Source organism: Physeter macrocephalus, chromosome 7 (genome assembly GCF_002837175.3).
Source record: "Physeter macrocephalus isolate SW-GA chromosome 7, ASM283717v5, whole genome shotgun sequence".
NCBI classification, from domain to species: domain Eukaryota; kingdom Metazoa; phylum Chordata; class Mammalia; order Artiodactyla; family Physeteridae; genus Physeter; species Physeter macrocephalus.
The window spans coordinates 151,568,403-151,574,402 of NC_041220.1; the positions used below are offsets into that span (position 1 = coordinate 151,568,403).

At 43.8% G+C, this 6,000-nt stretch overlaps 1 long non-coding RNA gene across 3 annotated transcripts in view; it reads left to right on the forward strand.

Moving 5' to 3' along the window:
- The window catches only part of LOC114486644 (uncharacterized), a 369,699-nt gene that overhangs the window by 106,984 nt on the left and 256,715 nt on the right, over positions 1 to 6,000 (forward strand). The window lies entirely within an intron of this gene.

Here is a 6,000-nt window from a genome sequence, read left to right on the forward strand (position 1 = left end):
CGGCTTATTTTTGTTACTGAGGCAACCTTCATGTTGACTTTGCAAACAGCATATTTATTTCCCAGGTCCGTAAGACATAAACTTTACTGTCAACTTGCTTCAAGCCACGGTCGGAACATAAGACTTACACAGGTCTAGGCTAAAAAAACTCTGAAAAATATGAATTTAACTGAAATGCAAACAAGTAAAAGCTGAAGAGCATCCAGCATTTAGCTGAAAAATAATCAGGCGTCTTTAGTTTTTACTTCACCACTAAAGGATTATGAAACTTAGGATTTCATTTATCTTCTGGCAGTCTGTTCATCTATAAAATAATAAAAGCTTGAGAACATGATGCACGACATCACCTCTAGTGCTAAAAGTATACGATGCTGTGAAAATAAAGCTACCATGTGATGAATGCTGTCTTCACTCAGCTATACAGACAGAAGGGAATGATATTGATGAGGCTGATCAGAATGTTGACTGGAAGGTCTGCAGCCTGGCTCTCCATTCAATGAGTTAATACATGGAAACAGCTTAGAATGCCGTTCCTGGCTACCTCTTACCACCAGTGCACCAGTGCCTGGACGCAGCGTATTGGAGAATCTAAATCACGGCCCCTTTCCAACAGGCGTCGTAAGCTGGTATAATTGGCGCCGTTGGCCCTTGAAATTGTTTTGACTTGGTTACTCTCTCAAAAATTCAAAGTATATCCCTATATCTAGTAGGTATTTAGTTCACCCACAATTCATATTTATTCACTGTCTCTTCTGTGCCAGAAGACTGTGTTATCTGAGAGTATCAACTTATAAAAGGCAAGTGAATCCAGGAAAAGGAGAGTTACACGGAGAGCCAGCTGACAGACTGGGGAGAAAGGTCTCCTCTTTTAGGGTCACGAGAGGCTGACTTCACAGTTGCTCCTGCAAAGAGAAGTGAAGCCCGGTAGGCACTTTGTGTAAGTCACCTCGCTGCCACTCATCTCAGCAGCAGCTGTCAGCGGCGTCCTCCTGGTGTGGAACGTCTCCTTAGTGATCCTGGAAGTTGTTCTGGTACTTAGGACTGTAAAATAGGTATTAGGTGAGCACAGCAAAATGGACACGGTTTTCTCATGAGCACATGTGTGCATGTCTGCGCACAGCTTATGTACAGGGAAAACACAGTGTGATTCTTGTGTTCCCATTTGAGAATTTATTTTTATTCAGGAGCTTGACAGAGGTCTCAGCAAGGTTTGGGGTGGGGACTCTTCTGCTTGGGATCCACTGTAGGCTCAGCTCTATGAGGGCTGTGTTGCCCAGCACAGAGCAGGCCTTTGATAAAGATCTGTGGAAGGAAAAGGTGAGGGAGAAAGAACATCACCACCCTCTGTTATCTGTCCAGTCCTCTGTGTTGCCAAACCCTTTTCTGGGATCTGTTTTGGTCCCTGTCCCATCCGGATCAGGATATTTGTACCTTTGTTATCAGGCTGATACAGTCATTTCTGAGAAGGATCAGTCTCCACTGCTGTTCAGGTCCTAAAGCTCAGGGTCTTTGCTCACTGCATTGCTGTAGTTCCGTTAGATTCCTATTAGCATGCTGTACACAATCGCACTGGCAGAATTTGAGGCCTGCTATGCATGTGTGCAAAATTATGTGCCCCACCCGCAGGCTGCGGTGGGGCACATAACTACTCCCGCAGGGAGTAGTTTCTTCTCTCTGTGCCCTGTTGGAAGGTGCATGAAGAGGTAGAGATTAGGAAGGTGGAGGATTTATAGCCCACCTTTTCTTTTAGATTAGAGGAAACAATGTAGAGTTTGAATGTCCCCTCAAAAATAGTTTCCCGTCATTCCCAAAACTATGTTGCAGGGCTACTGTCCCATTGCAAGTGTGTCCTCTTCCTAACTCCAAGTCTTCCTGCCACATGCCTCTCCTTCCGGGGGGAAGAGGGGGTTGGTTTGTTTGTTTGTTTTTCATTTTTTTCTTTTTATTTTATAGTGGGGTATAGTTGATCAACAATGTTGTGATAGTTTCAGGTGTACAGCAAAGGGATTCAGTTATACATATACATGTATCTCTTCTTTTTCAAATTCTTTTCCCAAGTAGGTTGTTGCATAATATCAAGCTGAGTTGCCTGTGCTCTACAATAGGTCCTTGTTGGTTATCCATTTTATATATAGCAGTGTGGACATGTCAATCCCAAACTCCCTAACTATCCCTTCCCCCTCCCTGCCCCCTGGTAACCATAAGGTGGGTTTTATAAGCAGCAGCAAGACAAAACTTTGTTATCTTTGAAGAAAAAACTTAGGGAGTAGATTTGCCGTGCTCTGACAATGCACGTTTTGCATTCTTACTGGATATTAGGGCCTTTCACATCAAAACGCGCTCAAGAATGGAGACAAAGAACTTGTCAGAAAATGTATATGTCCGTATGCTTTGGAACATCATATTTTTACCGTGGAGAGAAAAAAATAGATTCGTTTCTTAAACGATGTAAGTGCCGTGTGGTTAGTTTCCTTTGTAGCTTCTCAGATCTCCATTAATGCTGGACAGGTTGCTTGTTGGAAACGCCAGTTAACGGGACCCAGACATTTGACTCTGAAGGTTGGCCTCTGCACCTTCACGAAGAATATCGATTTCTGTGGGACTGGGAGAAAAATAGTAACAATAACTAATAAAGCTTAGAAAGTCTTAGGAGAGTTGCACTTCGGCCAAGCAGCGGCTTTCTCTTGTGGTGTAGGGACTGACATGAAATTTAGAGCTGACGGCAGATGCTCACAACACACACGTCTTTGCAAATGCAAGGCTGATTGCAAGGACAAATCAGGTTACCTTCTAAAGCAGCAGCTAAAGCTGGCTGATCAGAGCGACGCATATAGACAAATTCAGAAGAGAGTGTATTGTATCTATTCTGGCTAGACTTGTGGACCCTCTGCAGACACAGAAGTGCTGCTGACTCCTGGAAAAGACGGGGAGAGTGGCCAAGAACATTCCTATCTTGGCAGAAAAATGTGATTGATGGAGAAGACATCAGAAAAAGTGCCCTCCGCTGCATGCCGGTGGAGCCAGGCCTAGAGGTGTAGTGGCAGGTTGAAGTGGCAGAGCCGGACCCGGATGGGTGCCCACACATGGACGTTTCCGCAGTGCCGGGAGGCTCCTCCCAGCCTGGGAACAGCCCAATTCAAATGCATCAGGAGTAAAGTGGGGCAAGTCCCCGTTACCCAGGACTCCCAACTACACACTTTGTATCCCTTTTCTCCACAACGTCTGCACACGTCTGCACGTAGGCCTTCTTTTGAGCCTGTCCTGAAGATATGAATTCAAGATAAACCTATATGTACTCTAAATAAATCTGTTAAAGTTTTGGAAGATGGTTCTTCCTGTGTTAGATCATGTAAAGATCCTTTCTGTTCCTGATTAATCTTGAATTTTGAGAGCATCTGACGTCAACTTTATGTGAAATGAAGGAAGTCTTTGCAAAAAAAAAAAAAAAGAACACATGTATATGATACACACATATATGTATCACGGTAGCAGTTTTTATGTAGAAGCAATACATAGTCCTACGCTCTCTCATCTAAGTAAATATCCTTTAAGAATCAGTAATTGTAACCCCACTCTTAAAGGAAACAGAAGAAGAAAACAGGTATATGAGTCAAGAGAAGTCAAGGGTTGGGATACGACTCATTTCCTTTTTATCCGTGTGATCTGATGCCATTTTAACTTCAATTTGTTTATCTGGATCACTGAATAATAGATTATATATGGAGACTTTGAGACTTAGCACTGTTGAATAAATGCTCATTTACTTTATTCCTATCTATCAATCTATCTATCATCTATCTGTCATGTATTATGTACGCCTCTGTCATGTCTCTAGTATTTCTGTATGTATTTATCATCTGTCTGTGAATATCTGTATTATGTATGTATGTATGTATGTATGTATGTATGTATGTATCTGTCTAGCTAAGGCATTTCTGAAGATGCAGCGTGTGGTCGAGACACGGTGTGTGTTAACAGAGGTACAGTCAGATAGTAATGTCAGCTGGAGAGTTATTTATGGATTCAGCAGTTATTTAATGAGTATCGACTTTGTGCAAAGCTCATAACAGAGGTTACTAAATATTACCCCCAATTAGTGAAGAATTATAGTGCACATTTCCTAAATTTATGCATCCAGAAAGCAGTCCAGATTCTGTCATTGCTGTCCTTGGGTTTTCTCTACATAGCTGGTCTTTGTTAGCGAGCACCTGGGAAGACAAAGCTGCGTGGAGGCAGGCATAAGAGTTATGTCAAAGACGGTGTCACAGTGTTTTGATAGGGAAACCCATGCCTAAACCCCAGCCCTACACGTGAAGGAAATCCCTGTGGTTCACAAAATGGTTTCTCAGTAAACACAGGCTTTGTTTGTCTTGTGCTGGTGTTGTATTTCACATTTGTTGAGCAGTGAGCCGTGTTTTCCCTTGCGTGCCTGCAACCCCTGCTGTTGGTAAAGGCGGCCGATAGAGCAGCATAGCCTTAAGTGTTTCTGTCTCTAGGGGGCCAAGGTTGCTGCTAAGTTAATCTCTGGTTTGGGGAGGTTGCGGGGGGCTTTTTTTTAATCTGTATGCCCTGAACTCTGAGTTAAGGCCTTCCAAACAGCGCCTTTGTGACAGACAAGAGGGAGCAGAGCTTTTATTCCTCATTGGAGTAAGGAGCAAATGTAGAACGAGGGGCCAGAGACGACAGGAGGCTTGTCTCGAGGCGTGGAAGGCAGAGGTCAAGGGCTTCTGCTTAACAAGCTGCTGCCGCATTTCCAACGGGGCTTCTCAGTCCAGCGCCTCATCAGAGCTGCTCGCCTCTTAGGAGTGCCTCTTAGGTTTGAAAAACATTGGTGTTAAAGGGACATGACATTCCCCAGGTAGCTTACAGTTCAAGCCAGTCTGACCCATGTAATCCCTGTGAGTTCTTTAAGGGAGTCTGTGCAGCATAACGTGAGGGAAAGAGATGATAAACATCTCAACTGGCCTTACTCGCATTTAGAGTGCAGGACTGCTTTCATGGGAGAGAGAGAAAAAAAGTCCGGGTCTGATTTTTTTTTTTTGGTTGAATGTGTTGTGCTTCAGCAAGTACCATGAGGGGATACATATTAATCCCCTGTAATGCAGTCACTTTCTCATCTTAGTAGAACAGCGTTCCGAGGAAATGTGAAACCACTGTTCTCACTGTGTGCCCCTCCCGCTATTCTGGGGGTTGGCAAACTTGAGCCTCTGGGGCGAATGTGGCCCACGGCCTGTTTTGTAAATAAAGTTTTATTGGAAGACAGCCATGGCCACTCACGGGCGAGCAGTCTATGGCTGCTTTTGTCAGACACCGGTAGAGCTGAGTTGTTGTGAAAAACATTCTTTGGTCGACAGAGCCTACGACATTTATTTAAGATTTACAGAAAACTTTGCTGACAGTGTGAAGGACCCTTAATCTGCTCACGGTCTGCATTTCACTGTCTCATCTGCGAATTTCTCCTTGGCAGAAGCTAACCCAGCATCTCTTTAGCAAAATATCCTGGGACTTCCCTGGCGGTCCAGTGCTTCAGAATTCGCTTTCCAACGCAGGGGGTGCACTTTGGATCTCTGGTCGGGGAGCTGAGACTCCACATGCCTCGTGGTCAAAAAAACCAGAACATAAAATAGAAGCAGTATTGTAACAAATTCAATCAAGACTTTAAAAAAGGGTACACATCAAAAACATCTTAAAAAAAGAAAACAGTCTCCTACTGACCACATGTGCCTAGAGAGTACTTGAAATGTGCTTGCCGTGACGAAAGAACTCAGTTTTAAATTTTATTTAGTTTTAACTAATTTACGTGGCTACATATGGCTATTGGCTGCTCTGTTGGGTGCATGAAAGAGTTCTTTGGTTGCATCACAAACTAAGGAAAGAAGAAATCTGGGGAGCTGTGGTCACACTGTGATATTCCTTTTCTAAGTTTTTGGGGTTTTTTTTTTTTTTTCGTTACGCGGGCCTCTCACTGTCGTGGCCTCTCCCGTTGCGGAGCACAGGCTC